Source organism: Triticum aestivum, chromosome 6A, assembly GCF_018294505.1.
Source record: "Triticum aestivum cultivar Chinese Spring chromosome 6A, IWGSC CS RefSeq v2.1, whole genome shotgun sequence".
Lineage (NCBI taxonomy): Eukaryota > Viridiplantae > Streptophyta > Magnoliopsida > Poales > Poaceae > Triticum > Triticum aestivum.
Window position 1 is genome coordinate 484,278,485 of NC_057809.1, and position 17,149 is coordinate 484,295,633.

The following is a 17,149-nucleotide window of genomic DNA, read 5'->3' on the forward strand; positions in this document are numbered from 1 at the left end:
AGAGAGGTCGAGAATTATATGCCTCCCTCCGAAGACGAGGCAAGCCTCGACAATGACAAATTCGTCGTGCCAGAGGATCCTGTCGAGCAAGAGCGTTTTCAACGCAGTCTTATGGCCATGATAAGAAGCCTCAAGAAAAAACAGCAACAGCTTAGAGCTGATCAAGATTTGATAGTCGACAGATGGACTGAAGTCCTTGCGGCCGAAGAGCATAAACTCGAACGCCCCTCCAAGAGCTACCCAAAGCGTAGGTTGCTACCCCGATTAGAGGAGGAAGCACTTGATGCGGCCGACCAGCCACCTCGTGGCCGCAACAGAGAGGCCTCTCGACCCTCCACTCAAGCCGCACCTCGTACTAAGGCACGGGAATATGCGCCGGACTTACGAGATATGTTGGAGGACAAGGCAAGGCAAACAAGATCGATCTACGAATCGCGTGGGCGCCCCACGGCTCAAGACGGTAACCGTCACGCCGGCCACAAATTCGGCAGGGCTGAACACAGTAGACAAAGCTCAGTGGAGCTATGTCGTGATATAGCCCAGTACAGAGGCGCCGCACACCCACTATGCTTCACAGACGAAATAATGGATCATCAAATCCCCGTGGGTTTCAAACCGGTAAATATCGAATCATATGATGGCACAACAGATCCCGCGGTATGGATCGAGGATTATCTCCTTCATATCCACATGGCCCGCGGCGATGATTTCCACGCCATCAAATACCTCCCACTCAAGCTTAAAGGACCAGCTCGGCATTGGCTTAACAGCTTGCCAACAGGATCAATCAGTTGTTGGGAGGACCTGGAAGCCGCATTCCTCGACAATTTCCAGGGCACTTATGTGCGACCCCCAGATGCCGATGACCTAAGTCACGTAATTCAGCATCCAGAGGAATCGGCCAGGCAATTCTGGACACGGTTCCTAACAAAGAAAAATCAAATAGTCGACTGTCCGGACGCTGAGGCCCTAGCAGCCTTCAAGCAAAATATCAGTGTCGAGTGGCTTGCCTGGCACCTTGGACAGGAAAAGCCGAAGTCTATGGCAGCACTCACGACACTCATGACCCGCTTTTGCGCGGGAGAAGACAGCTGGCTTGCTCGTAGCAACAATATGACCAAGAACCCTGGTAATTCGGATACCAGGGACAGTAGTGGTAGGTCGCGTCACAACAAGCAGAAGCGTCGCATTAACGGCGACAATGCTGAGGATACGGCAGTTAATGCCAGATTCAGAGGCTCTAAATCCGGTCAGCGGAAAAAGGCATTCAAAAGGAATCCTAGGGCCTGTTCAGTTTGGACCGAATACTCGACCGCTTGTGCCAGATACATGGCACCCCCGAAAAGCTGGCCAATCACACCAACAGGGATTGTTGGGTGTTCAAGCAGGTAGGCAAGTTAAATGCCGAAAATGAAGACAAGGGGTTGCATAGCAATGACGACGAGGAGCCCCGGCCGCCGAACAACAGTGGACATAAGGGTTTTCCCCCACAAGTGCGGACAGTGAACATGATATACGCAACCCACGTCCCGAAGAGGGAGCGGAAGCGCGCGTTAAGGGACGTATACGCGGTAGAGCCAGTCGCGCCAAAGTTCAACCCATGGTCCTCCTGCCCGATCACCTTTGATCGAAGGGACCATCCCACTAGCATCCGTCATGGCGGATTCGCCGCATTGGTTCTAGACCCAACTATTGACAGATTTCATCTCACTAGAGTCCTTATGGACGGCGGCAGCAGCCTGAACCTGCTTTACCAGGATACAGTGCGGAAAATGGGCATAGATCCCTCGAGGATTAAGCCCACCAAAACGACCTTTAAAGGTGTAATACCAGGTCTAGAGGCCAACTGTACAGGCTCAGTCACACTTGAAGTGGTCTTCGGATCTCCGAATAATTTCTGAAGCGAGGAGTTAATCTTCGACATAGTCCCATTCCGCAGTGGCTATCACGCACTGCTCGGGCGAACCGCATTCGCCAAGTTCAATGCGGTATGGCACTACGCATACCTTAAGCTCAAAATGCCAGGCCCTCGAGGAGTAATTATGGTCAATGGAAACACCGAACGCTCCCTCCGAACGGAGGAGCACACGGCGGCCCTTGCAGCGGAAGTACAAAGCAGCCTCTCCAGGCAGATCTCCAGTCCGGCCATTAAACGACCGAACACTGTCAAGCGCGCCCGGAGTAACCTACAACAAGACCACCTGGCACGATCTGAGCAGGCGTAGCAATGCGGCCCCAACCCCAGCCCTCGCAAAAATGCTACACCAGTACTTCGCGTACATAACTACGCTCTAGAAATACCATGGGTACAGGGGGAGGGGCACCATCACGGCATGCCCGAAACACGGCTTAAACCGCACCAGGGGCTACCGATTTTTTAATTGTATCTTACTTTCAGGACTCCACTCTTCGGAAGGCCTGTTCGGCAGTTCAATTACCGCACAAACGATGCAAGAACCAGGGAAGCAGACAAGCCATGCCGCATTATGGAACTCCCAGGTGGTCTCTATCACGAGTAGTATACCTGTTTCGCATACTATTCCGCAGCTTGCCCCTGGAACGGACACGTTAAATAGTCCAACCTTTTGCTTATCGCATTATTTGTATCGTTCTGCTTTGATCGCAGCCCTCTTTAAGGCCCAGTTCTTTTGGGTGATTCTCCCAGAATCGCCCCCCTCCCCAGCTTCTCCCACAATCACCACTTCATATTTTTTTACAATCCTACCTAGTTAAGATCTAATTTAGCTAGGATTGTAAAAAATATATGGAGTGACGATTCTGGGAGAAGCTGGAGAGGGGGGCGATTCTGGGAGAATCGCCCAAAAGAACTGGCCCTAATAAACAATGCATAGCTTTTGTCTATTTTTTCATTTACTCTTTTTTAATATATGTTCCTTAACGACATGTTGCATCCGTACACTTTGGTACGACCAAAATATGCTAGGGGCTTTAGTACCCCTCAATATGGTGTGAGAAGTCCGAACACTTTAACAAGTGCGGCACCCCGAACTTATAGCATTATATGCATCGGCTCCGAATCATGTCTTGGGTCAATAGTTGGGTTTGCCTGGCTCCTATGTTTTGGTGCCTTACGTTCTGCTATATCGGCTAAGGTAGCACTAGGAGAACCACTGTGATTGTGCCCCAGTTGAGCTGGGTCGAGCACCTCAGTGGAGAAAGCTAAAACTGACTATCATGATGAAGCGAGAGCTGGTCGCTGTTCGAGAGGTTTTTCGAGTCCCTAAAGACTTATGCCGCTTAGAGCGAGGAGCCGGCTCTGTCCAGCCAAGGCGTGGATAGCGCCCCGAACTCGGTCTTCCAAATACCAGGGGCTTCACCGAAATTTAAAATTATAGAATTCTATGGCTAAGTGAGAGTGTTCACGCATTATAGTCCGATTGCCTTGTTCGTTGGGCTGAGCACCTCCCTTGAAGGACCCAAACATGGGAAAAAGAGCGCTCAGGTTTATCCCTGAACACCCCAGCACTAGCGGCACGGGGGCAGAAGCTGACGACTTGCCATCTCTCAGAATTGATAAACAGCCACACAGAAGGTAATATTTTAAATTCCAACAGCATTGCTTAGCGCATATGAACAAGTTTTCAGCGCACAGGACAAAACGAGCAAGTTTCACTCAAAAATTACATCCCTAGAACATTCATCCGCCACAAGACAGGCACCCTTCAGAACATCCTTATAATAATTCTCGGGCTTGCGATGCTCTTTCCCCGGCGGCGGCCCGTCCTTCACAAGCTTCTCAGCATCCAGCTTGCCCCAGTGCACCTTAGCACGGGCAAGGGCCCTACGGGCACCTTCAATGCAGACGGAGCGCTTGATGACTTCGAGCCTTGGACAAGCCTCCACCAGCCACCGCACCAGCCCGAAATAGCTCTCAGGCAGAGCCCCTCCAGGCCACAGCCGAACTATGACGCCCTTCATGGCCTGTTCGGCCACCTTGTGGAGCTCGACCAGTTGCTTCAGCTAGTCGCTCAGGGGCACAGGGTGTCCGGCCTCAGCATACTGAGACCAGAACACCTTCTCTGTCGAGCTGCCCTCCTCGGCTCGATAGAATGCGGCAGCATCGGACACACTCTGGGGAAGATCTGCGAATGCTCCTGGAGAGCTCCGGATTCGGGTAAGTAACAAGTAACTCACGTTTATGTTTTGCTTTGCATAAAGAATGCCTTACCCTCCACTATATTCTTCCCCTCATCCAACTCCTGGAGGGTCTTCTGGGATTCGGCCTTGGCAGACCTGGCATTTTCAATAGCCACCGCGAGCTCGGACTCTCACGTCCTTGAGTCAAGCTCCAAACTCTCATGTTTTTCCATGAGAACCTGGAGCTCTTGCCGTACCTTGCCAACCTCGGCCTCATACTTCTCCCGCTCGGTGCGCTCCATAGCCGCCCTCTTCTCGGCCTCGACCATCGCTTGCTTAAGGGTCGCCACCTCAGACGTGGCCCCTACAATAGCCACGATAATCCTATCATTTTTTGCAATTGCACCTTTTTATATATATTTAAACAAGGTATTTATTACCTTCATTGTCCTCGAGCTGCTTCTTGGCACGCTCGAGCTCTTGCTCGGACCGCTTGAGGTTCTGCTTTAGCGTGTCCAATTCCGCAGTCAGTGCGGCGGATGCAAGCAGAGAAGCCTGCATATGCATATTGACTCCTTTTTGTTAGACTCCTGCGAATTTTATTTGATCCTCTATTCAGCTTTTCTTCCCGAACGCCAAACAGAGCATCAGGGGCTACTGTCTATGCGGTAATATTATTTACACATTCTTTACTTACCTCAAAGCCTGTTAAAAGGCTAGTACAAGCTTCAGTCAGTCAGCTCTTGGCGGACTGAACCTTCTGGACCACCGCACTCATAATGGTGCGGTGCTCCTCGTCGATGGAGGCGCCTTGGAGCGCCTCCAACAGATTGTCTGGCGCCTCCGGTTGGACGGGGGTCACCGGCACGGTGGGCTTGCTCCTCTTGGAAGGAGGTCCCCCGCCGGACTCGGGAACCTTTGAAGGTTCCCGAGCGGTGTCCAGCCTAGAGCCGGACTTGGAGCCCTAGGGGGTTTCATCCCCTTTACTCCTGGAGTCCGGGAGGTCACCTTGCGGCGCCTCCAGGACCACCTCCTCCCGGCTTGGAACCTGTTGGGATAACACTTCGGTGTCGTCCGTAGGGCGGGGGGAGGAAGCCGTCGGAAGCGTGTTCACATCCGACGAGTCCAGTGAGCCGCTCGATGACGCATCGAGCCGGTCTTTGGGTGGGCTGCATAAACATATTCGACATAAGGGAAAGCTGTGCAATAAACGAATACTATGAATTACTCTGGTATCCAGATACTTACGATTTTGCCAGGGGCTTGGCCCTGGGTGGCCACTCCTCTCCGCCGTCGTCAGCGTCGGTGGAGTAGTCCGGAGGAAGGGTTTTCCCCTTCTTGGACCCTCCGGCCTCCCCAGAGAGGGCGGCCTTCCTTTTCTTCTCTCCTCCCTCTAGAGGGGGAGAGGTCTCTTCTTCTTCCTTCTCGTCTTCACGGGAGGAATGCGCCTCGGAACCGTCGGATGATGGATCCAACACCTCCTGGCACCGGGCACTCTTTTGAGTCCCCGTGGCCTTTTCCGCGGCCTTCTTCTCTGGCACCACATAGGGTGCCAGAACCAGCAGCTTTGCCAAGTGAGCGTCCGTTGGGCCTTCGGGCAAAGGAGCCGGACAGTTGATCTGTCCAGACGTCACCTGCCATTCCTGTCAAAGGTAAGGGAGCTTAGATCCCGCATGGAGTCAAAACTATGAAAAACGGATACCCTGTAAAAGGAAAAAACAGCTTACCGCATGAGCGTGACGCTGCGTACTGAATCCACGATCCTCGGTAGCGGATGCGGGGGCCTCGGCGCCCTTGAAAAGCACCTTCCAGGCATCTTCGTACGTCGTGTCGAAGAGCCTGCTCAGAGTTTGGTGCCGCGCCGGGTCGAACTCCCACAGGTTGAAAGCTTGTTGTTGACACGGGAGGATTAGGCGGATGAGCATAACCTGGACTACGTTGACAAGTTTGAGCTTCTTGTCCACCAGGGTTTGGACGCATGTTTGGAGTCTGGTCAGCTCTCCTTTTTTACCCCACAACAGGCCCGTCTCCTTCCAGGAGGTGAGCCGCGTTGGGGGTCCGGATCGAAACTCGGGGGGTGCCACCCATTCGGGGTCGCGCGGCTCGGTGATGTAAAACCACCCCGACTGCCACCCCTTCAGGGTCTCCACAAAGGAGCCCTCGAGCCATAAGACGTTGGCCATCTTTCCCACCATGGCGCCTCCGCACTCCGCCTGGTTGCCACGCACCACCTTCGGCTTGACATTGAAAGTCTTGAGCCATAGGCCGAAATGGGGACGGATGCGGAGGAAAGCCTCGCACACGACGATAAACGCCAAGATGTTGAGGACAAAGTTCGGGGCCAGATCGTGGAAATCCAGGCCATAGTAGAACATGAGCCCCCAGACAAATGGGTGAATAGGGAAGCCCAGTCCACGGAGGAAATGGGGGAGGAACACCACCCTCTCATGGGGCCTAGGGGTGGGGATGAGCTGCCCCTTTTCGGGAAGCCGGTACGCAATGTCGTTAGACAAGTATCCGGCCTTCCTCAGTTTTTTGATGTGTCCCTCTGTGACGGAGGAGACCATCCACTTGCTTCCTGCTCCGGACATGGCTCGAGAAGGTTGAGGTGGGGAGTGCGGACTTGGGCGCTGGAGCTCGAGTGCGCGAGAATGGATAAGCAAGGGAGGAAGAATGCGTAAGTGAAAAGCTGGATCCTTATCCCCTTATATGGGTCGACGCAACTATGTGTCCCCACCAGCCTGGTAAAACTCGCTTATCTCCAAGCGCCATAATCAATGGCACGGTTGGGTTACCAACGCCCGTATTGATGAGAATCCCGGAATAAGGGGACACGATCTCTACTTTAACAAGACGTGCCAAGGAAACCGCCTCGCATGACGCGCTGAGGTGGGATAATGAAATGACTCGGATAAAGGCTTGGCCGTGGTGTGTCACACTACAGAATACATCAGCAGATTAGATTTGTCTAAATATTATTCTCTCTATGGCAATATGTGGAAACTTATTTTGCAAAGCCGGACACTATCTTTGTGTTCAAAATCTTCTATGAAGTACTTGGAGGAGGAACCCGCCTTGCAATGCCGAAGACAATCTGCCCGCCGGACTCGCCGTCATTGAAGCCTGGTTCAGGGGCTACTGAGGGAGTCCTTGATTAGGGGGTGTCCGGATGGCCGGACTATACCTTCAGCCGGACTCCTGGACTATGAAGATACAAGATTGAAGACTTCGTCCCGTGTCCGAAAGGGACTTTCCTTGGCGTGGAAGGCAAGCTTAGCGATACGGATATGTAGATCTCCTACCATTGTAACCGACTTTGTGTAACCCTAACCCTCTCCGGTGTCTATATAAACCGGAGGGTTTTAGTCCGTATGTCAAGATACACAACAACAATCACACCATAGGCTAGCTTCTAGGGTTTAGCCTCTCTGATCTCGTGGTAGATCTACTCTTGTAGTACCCATATCATCAATATTAATCAAGCAGGACGTAGGGTTTTACCTCCATCGAGAGGGCCCGAACCAGGGTAAAGCTTCGTGTCCCTTGCCTCCTGTTACCATCCGGCCTAGACACACAGTTTGGGACCCCCTACCCGAGATCCGCCAGTTTTGACACCGACACCCCCGCTCTAATGCAGATGACCGACACGGCGATAGGCGCGCCGATGTCGAGCATGCTGCCGACCAAGAAAAATGCGTGGCCATCCTCCTCCGTGAACAGCAAGAGTCGTGGCTCCGACAGTGGCACTTGCAGCTGGAGCGCCTTGCCATACTGGATCCTGTGCACAGGCATGGGATGCACGGTGCTGATGTGGTGGCAGAGCACCAGCGGTGGGCCTTCGTAGCTGCAGACGGGCACGGGGCATTTGCAGGGCGCGAGCGGACACACGCTCTGGTGATCGGCGAGCTTGTGGTAAGAGACGTAGAGCCCACAGCCTTCGTGCGGGCACTCGTACAAGACCAAGAAGTTTGATCACTACAACGCCCTCTCCCTCGCGGACTGAGCTCCGGTGGCTGCACCAGCCTTTGGCTACATGACAGGTGGGCCACCCGCCTATTGGGCCCACCTGTCATGCACGCATATGCAGGAGCAGTAAGTCAATGAAGCGGTGTCCCTCCCTCGCCCATGAGCGTGGTGGCTGACAAGACTAGGAGAAGCTTTCGTTCGCTACACGCTCTCCCTCCCGCAAGCGGTGGACATGCAACAGTTCAATTGGTGTCAAATGGCCAGAAGCATGTGCTACCTCTTGAGCACTGCATTGGTTTTCCCTTGAAGAGGAAAGGGTGATGCAACAAAGTAGCGTAAGTATTTCCCTCAGTTTTTGAGAACAAAGGTATCAATCCAGTAGGAGATCACGCTCAAATCCCACGCACCTACACAAACAAATAAGAACCTCACAAGCAACGCGATAAAAGGGGTTGTTAAGCCCTTCACGGTCACTTACGAGAGTGAGATCTGATAGATATGATAAGATAATATTTTTGGTATTTTTATGATAAAGAGAAATAAAGATGCAAAGTAAAATAAACGGCAAAGGAAATAACTAAGTATTGGAAGAATAATATGATGAAAGATAGACCCGGGGGCCATAGGTTTCACTAGTGGCTTTTCTCAAGAGCATAAGTATTACGGTGGGTAAACGACTTACTGTCGAGCAATTGATAGAATTGAGCATAGTTATGAGAATATCTAGGTATGATCGTGTATATAGGCATGACGTCTGCAACAAGTAGACCGAAACAATTCTGCATCTACTACTATTACTCCACACGTCGACCGCTATCCAGCATCCATCTAGAGTATTAAGTTCATAAGAACAGAGTAATGCTTTAAGGAAGATGACATGATGTAGAGGAATAAACTCATGCAATATGATATAAACCCCATCTTTTTATCCTCGATGGCAACAATACAATACGTGTCGTTTCCCTTTCTATCACTAGGATCAAGCACCACAAGATTGAACCCAAAGCTAAGCACTTCTCCCATTGCAAGAAAGATCAATCTAATAGGCCAAACCAAACTGATAATTCGAAGAGACTTGCAAACACACCGCAAAAGAAGATTATATCGAATAGATCTCCAAGAAGATCGAGGAGAACTTTGTATTGAGATCCAAAGAGAGAGAAGAAGCCGTCTAGCTAATAACTATGGACCCGTAGGTCTAAAGTAAACTACTCACACATCACCGGAGAGGCCATGGAGTTGATGTAGAGGCCCTCCGTGATCAATGCCCCCTCCGGCGGAGCTCCGGAAAAGGCCTCGAGATGGGATCTCTCGGGTACAGAAGGTTGCGGCGGTGGAATTAGGTTTTCGTGGTGCTCCTGGATGTTTGGGGTGTACATGGATATATATAGGAGGAAGAAGTACGTCGGTGGAGCAAGGAGGGTCCCACGAGGGTGGTGGGTGCGCCCAGGGGGGTAGGCGCGCCCCCTACCTCGTGGCTTCCTCGTTTGTTTCTTGACGCCCACTCCAAGTCTCTTGGATCACGTTCCCAAAGGTTTCATTCCGCTTGGACTCCGTTTGATATTCCTTTTCGGCGAAACCCTAAAATAGGCAAAAAACAACAATTTGGGCTGGACCTCCGGTTAGTAGGTTAGTCCCAAAAATGATATAAAAGTGTAAAATAAAGCCCATTGACATCCACAATACATAATATAATAGCATGGAGCAATCAAAAATTATAGATACGTTGGAGACGTATCAAGCATCCTCAAGCTTAATTCCTGCTCGTCCTCGAGTAGGTAAATGATAAAAGAAGAATTTTTTATGTGGAATGCTTTCTAACATATTTCTCAATGTAATTTTTCTTTATTGTGGCACGGATGTTCAGATCCGAAAGATTCAAGATAAAAGTTTAATATTGACATAAAAATAATAATACTTCAAGCATACTAACTAAGCAATTATGTCTTCTCAAAATAACATGGCCAAAGAAAGTTATCCCTACAAAATCATATAGTCTGGCTATGCTCTATCTTCACCACACAAAATATTTAAATCATTGCACAACCCCGATGACAAGCCAAGCAATTGTTTCATACTTTTGATGTTCTCAAACTTTTTCAATCTTCACGCAATATATGAGCGTGAGGCATGGATATAGCACTATGGTGGAATAGAATGGTGGTTGTGGAGAAGACAAAAAGGAGAAGATAGTCTCGCATCAACTAGGCATATCAACGGGCTATGGAGATGCCCATCAATAGATATCAATGTGAGTGAGTAGGGATTGCCATGCAACGGATGCACTAGAGCTATAAGTATATGAAAGCTCAACAAAAGAAACTTAGTGGGTGTGCATCCAACTTGCTTGCTCACGAAGACCTAGGGCATTTTGAGGAAGCCCATCATTGGAATATACAAGCCAAGTTATATAATGAAAAATTCCCACTAGTATATGAGAGTGATATCATCGGAGACTCTATATGAATAACATGGTGCTACTTTGAAGCACAAGTGTGGAAAAAGGATAGTAGCATTGTCCCTTCTCTCTTTTTCTCTAATTTTTTTATTTGGGCCTTCTTTCTTTTTTTTTCTTTTTGGCCTATTTTCTTTTTTATCGTCCGGAGTCTCATCCCGACTTGTGGGGGAATCATAGTCTCCATCATCCTTTCTGAGGCGGAGCATCCTATGGACATCACCATGTCAAGAGTCCGTTTGGCGAGTGACACATGCGACATCTACTTGACATACCCAAAGGTGAATCATCTCCTTTACACGTACTCACTTGACCCCTTCGAGGATGGTATACTACTTGACACCCCTCTCGTGTGCATGCATAGGTATTGTCGGAGCTTCACGGATGTTGAGGAGGAGTGCAAGCGCCAAGGAACAACTACACCATCCGCGAGGGAAGCCTGGAAGCAACGACGGAAGAAGACGGAGCTGCTGAAGCTACAACGGCCGGACATCCAGGCCAGAGGATGGACATCCGGCGTGTGGTGCAGCCTCCAAGGAGCTGCACCAACAGATGGTCGAAGCATCAGCGGCCGGACATCTGGCCCGTGTGCCCGGACATCCGCGCCCTAGCAACGCCTGGACATCCAGCCTCCCTCCCGGAAATCCGGCATCCCCTATCCAGAGAAGGACTCGAACTGCCACTTCAGCACGGGCATCCGTACCGTGCCCTGGACATCCGGCCTCCCGCGAACGGCCGGACATCCGGCCCCCAGACAAGACATCCGGCGCCTGTCTGCGTGCAGAGTCGGGCCAGAGGCCCATGTATCCATTTCCCACTTACCCCTTCGTGGCTTAGACTATATATACTACTCCCCCTCCTCCTAGTTAGGGTTAGCATTGGTTTACCTCATTTTAGAGATAGAGCATTGCTCATCCACATCAGATCTACTCCACGAGAGAGACCGCGGCCTCTACGAAGAGGATCCCTTTGGATTCAAGACCTCCTTGTGGAGAAGATCATCAAGACCCCCTCTTGGGCGGCCCCATCAAGACCTCCTCATGGAGAAGACTGTTACCTCTTGTATCGTCCGTTGTTGACTTTGGATCTTGTATCTCTCTTTGTGTTCATGGATCTAGCGCATGTGTGATCATTCTTGTGGGTTTGAGTGTTCTCTTGTGCTCCCCTCATGATTTTCCCCTCGTGTTCTTCGTGTTCTTCACGGGAACCGCTCCTTTCGTGAAAGATCGGCCACTAGGGTTCCACCCTACATCATCTTGGTATCATGAGCCACGTTGATCATGATTTCGGAGCCTCCCCGTTGTGTTTTCTAGCCTAATTTTGTTGTGTTCTTCCCCAATTTCGAAAATCCCCACCAAAAATAGCCCCAAATTTTTTTGTGATTTGTTGGTTTGATGAAGTTTTATTGATTTTGATCCATGGATTTGCTTTGTTTCGAGTGGATCTAGTATATCCCCAATTTTCCCCACTTTCCATCCACAAAATCCATCAAATTTTGCCCTTGGAATCAACAATTTCCGCCCCCAATTCCAAAATTTCCGCCCCAAACGAGATCTGGATTCGTCGGGCCGGACATCCAGGCCATCGGGCCGGACATCCGGGTCCCCGTCCGGACATCCGGCTCCTGCAGCGCCAAATCCACATGGTTCTGGACATCAGGTCCCGGATTTCCGGCCCGAGCCCGGATGTCCGGCCACTGACATCTCAGCCACCCCCATTTCACCGTTTTGTCCATAACTAATTCATCCGGAGTCCAATTTTCGCGTTCTTTAGCTCGTTGAAAATCTCTTGACATCCCCCTTCCCACAAAAATAATACCATCACCATTTGGCTCCATCAAAATTTTCGAACTTTGGCATCTTTGCCTAGGGCTTCCACCACAACCTCCGCATAACCACCACCGACTTCCGCAACCTAACCAATTTTGTTCCCATCGCGTTTGTGGTTGTTTGAGTTGTGATTTGAGTCTCCTAAGGTGTTTAGGCTACTTAGGGACGACTGCTTCCTCATAAACCACCACCACCACCATAACTTCCGCATAGGCTTTGCTCACCATACACTTCCGCCACCCCAACTTAACCCAATTTTGTTAGTGTTGTGAGTTGTGTCTCCTAAGGTGTTTCGTCTACTTAGGGACCGTGCTTCCAACTCCGACACCGTGTATAGTTCACCACCTTAACCTCCACTTCCACATTGCGTCTCAAAACCCATCATTGCATTTCTGCAATCCCATTGAGCTTCCGCAACCACCACCGCTTTCCCGCTACCACCATTTGACATTTGACGTTTGAGATTTTGAGTTCGTGGTTTTACCGTTTCCTAAGGTGTTTCGGCTACTTAGGGACGAGCCTCCATCATCTTGGTATCTCCATCAAGATCACCGCCACTCATCATCGACACGGACGGTAACCTCCATATCATCTTGGTATAGTGGTATCCCTCCATTGTATATTCCCTTGCCTTTGCATTGTTAACCCCTAGCTGTAACATCCCAAATTTTCAATTTGGAATATTATACACTAGATCATCATTGCATATCATATTTATTGCATTTTGGTCGATCCTAGAAATTTTACGCAACTCAAGGACCCTCGGAGAGAGTTGGGGATTTCATTATTTTCATAATTGAGTTGTCTCAAATTTTGAAAATAGGATCATTTGATTTTATTTATTTTATCTTCGATTATTTCTATTAGAAAAATATGAGAGAGGGAATAAAATGACTTTCCCAAAATAAAGAAATATTGAGGATTTAATAAATAATCAATTAAGATTTTATTTTGGTTTTATTTGCTATTTTATTTGAATTTAGGAAAAATGCACGTTTTTCAAAATTGCATTTAGGCCCCAAATAAATGTTCATCCTGTGCGGCTTGATTTTAGAAGCCGGGAAAAATTTATTTCGGGATTTTTTGAGTCCGTTTAGTATTCCTTTTGTTTTTTTCTGAGCGTAACTATTTAAAAAAACGCAACCGACCTAACGGGCCATGTCCGACCCGGACTCTAGGCCCGTCCGGCTTTATAAGCCGGGGAGACCCAGCCGGACCCCCCCCCCTCAAACCCTAGCCGCCCTAGCCCCGCACCACCGCCGCCTTTGCCACCGCCACCGGAGCACCGCCGCCGCCCACCAGATTCGTCGCCGGAGGTAGACCACGCCACCGCCGGTTTTTCCCGAAAAACCGTTCGGTTTTTCCCGAAAAATCGTTCGGTTTTTCCGACGGTTTTGTTCATTTTTTTTAGTTTCGGTTTTTTTAATAGATCAGTTTTCTGGTTTATTTAATTAGCGAGCGTTCGTCCGTTCGTTCGTTTTAACGAACTTCATCGTTTTTCTTTTTCTTGGATTAAATCCGTGATTTTTCTGATCGCGATTTCTGATCCGATTTTCGTTTTAGTCTAACTTTTCGCTCGTTTATCGGAATCAGGCGATCCAAGCGCCTGGAGTTTCGTCTCGAAACTCTCTTTCTGTTTAACCAACTCAAACAAGTTTTTGCCACTGTAAAAATATTCCCTAGATCTAGACTAGTAAACGAAGCCTTTTTCTTTTGTCGTTTGTCTTTCGTTGCTTCGTTCGATTTGATTCTTTTTGCCAACCGGAGTTTTTAAGTTGAACTTTCTGGTTAGATCTATTATTTGAGTTTTACCTGTGCATTAGTTGAGTACTTATTGTATGCTCGTTTGTTTGCGATAGAGTACCCGGAGTGCACCGCTTGCTACTTCGAATCGCTAGGTTTCCCGGATCATCAGCAAGGCAAGTAACACTTTGATCATGCTTTCCCATTACCCAGTTTTATTGCATTAGATCAATCCTCAGACATTGCATGATTAGGATCTAATTAAATTGTGGGTTTGGGAAGTAGATGAGGTAGAACCTATTACCTGATTATTATCAAACCTTGGGAGTTACTTCTACGTTGCTTATTATGCCATGCTATGCAAGTAGACGTGGTTTGGGTTTGAGAGTATCCATGACATATGTGAGATTGTTAATTAATGGTTTACTTAAGGTGGCAACGTAAACACACATCTGGGTGGATTGAGGCGCCTGGGTATTCCAGGATTACCTGTTTTTTTTGGACCGCCACCCAGGCTCAAAGGGATCATGAGATTATTCATGCTAGAAACTTCTGTGTGCAGCCACAAGCTATTATGGGCTCTAGCATAGTTGATTAAGTCATGCGAACTCTTACAGTGGTAGACTAGTAGATGTAGGGGAAAGTAGGTGTAATGGTCTACCCGATCGTAAGGTGCTAGCGCTTATGAAAGACTATGTCTCGGTCATCCGTCTTCTCAAACACCATGCAGTGCGAGAAACCAAACAGAGACGATCGAGTCTTGTGGGGAAAAGTGCGCAAACCTCTGCAGAGTGTATAAACTAATCATGATTAGCCGTGTCCCCGGTTATGGACAATTTGAGTATCTAGTACCTGGATTATCATGTGAATCTCAACATGTTACTCTAAAAATTAATTTTGATGGGTTTTGTTTAATGATGATGCTTAATTGGGATTGAGAATGCTGTCAACCCTTCTCAATGTTTAACAACTACCATGATAGTTAAATAAAATTTATTCCTTTGTAGTAGGGAAAAATTGGCTTTACGCAAAACTGTAACCATAGAGCTTTCCACCAGCCAAATATGCATATAGAATAGCCTGTTTCATTCCATTATTCTCTATGTGTTACTTTGCCAGCATATTCCATGTGCTGACCCGTTTCGGGCTGCAACGTTAATGTTGCAGATTTTTCAGACGATGATTAAGGAGTTTTTAGGTCGTGGTTCTATACTCAGTGATGCCATTGGAGTTGATGGACTCACTTACCTTCCAAGCATTCCGCTGTTATCGTTATTAGATGGCCTTAAGCCATATTTATTGTAATAAGTTCTCTTTTGAGACTTTCGATGTAATAAGTGTGCGATTGCTACTCTGTTATAAATCCTTCAAGTACTGTGTGGTGTCAGCATTACTGATCTAGGGATGACACCTGAGCACAGAGATTGGACCGTTTGAGGTCTGGTCGCTACACTAGCCCATTTTGCGTTACTTGCCTATTGAGACTAGCCATTTGAGTATTGCCGGCAATGTTACTTGTGCACATTAGTGATCCACACCATACATTGCATACATACCATATCATATTGGTATCATATCATCCCTTGTGCCTCAAGTTTGTTCCTGCATATACACAATAGCTATCTTGGTTTGTGCATTGTGCAAAAGTGGCCATAGATATCAACAAAAGGAATAAAGCTTTTAAGCAAAGAAAAAGAGTGAACAAAGAGCTTGTAAGAAAGTGCCATAGCATCATACCACATTGCATATAAGATCATCTTGGATCATACCACCGGGACATCATATACATAGCATACTTGGGATATAAGTCGTTGCATTTTTTTTTCCTATAGGTTGTGCACAAGTGTCGTATCCGCCTATTGAGCAATCGTGCTAGCATCTCTCTAGAGTTGTGCAACAAGAGCATTTTCCGTGGATTCCACATTTTGTGCTCATCCTTGGTTGCATGACCCCATTTATCTATCCATGTGTGTGTTTCCGTGTGCCACCCATATTGCTATTGGTCTACTTGTTACACTTGCGAATTTGTGAATCTCTTTCAACATTATTGAATATTGCTAACATTTTACATCAAATTTTTGTGCCACTATCCTCACCGAGCTCCACCATAAGCCTTATTTGTGTAGGTGTGAGAAACCGACAAGAATTGGTACCAATTGTGCTATTTCCTTGTCCACATGGGAGTGATCATTGATTCACTTTCAACTTCGGTCAAGGTACATTTGGTATTCGTTATTCTCTTTCTACCACTCACATTTTTCTCTTGGAGTGATGGATAGGCAAGGCATTTCATCTTTGGTCTACAACAACAATGACGAGTTCGATGTCACAAACAACTCCAACGACACCAAGATGCAAGCTCAAATGGAGGAGATCAAAGCCCTCATCAAGTCCTACAAGCAATCTTCCTCATCTTCGAGAAGACGCTCAAGTACACATGCTTCCGAGCTACCATCTCCGGCAAGATCACACCGGCATCGACACCATCACCAACAAAGACGTGAAGGTCACGAGCTCAACACTAACAACTGCTCAACGACTTCACCATCTCCCTTGGCATCTTCGCCAAGCGACCTCAAGGCATCTTTGCCTTGGGATATACGGCATCTTCACCCACAAGAACCTCAAGAGAAGCTCCCCAAGCTCAAGTCCGCGACTTCCACGAGCTACTACGACCTCGACATCGACCATCCGATTCCTTTCTATGGGACTTAAGAACCCGAGGAGTATCTCGAGTGGGAGCGTTTGATGGACGACTACCTCAATCTACATCAAGTTCCTCCCGAAGATCAAGTGAAGTGCGCCACAAGGAACTTCCACGACTACGCGTCCACATGGTGGCTTCACGCACCTTCGTAGACCTACGACATGAGTTGGTGCAATACGAAGAGAGCTTTGCGGCGAGAGTTCATGCCTCCAACCTACACGGAACAACTTCAACGCCAATTGGAGAACACCATCCAAGGATCCAAGTCCATCGACGAGTACTTCAAGGAGATGAAGATTGCCTTGCGACGAGCCAGCATGGACGACCCCATTTCGATGAAGTTCCACTTCA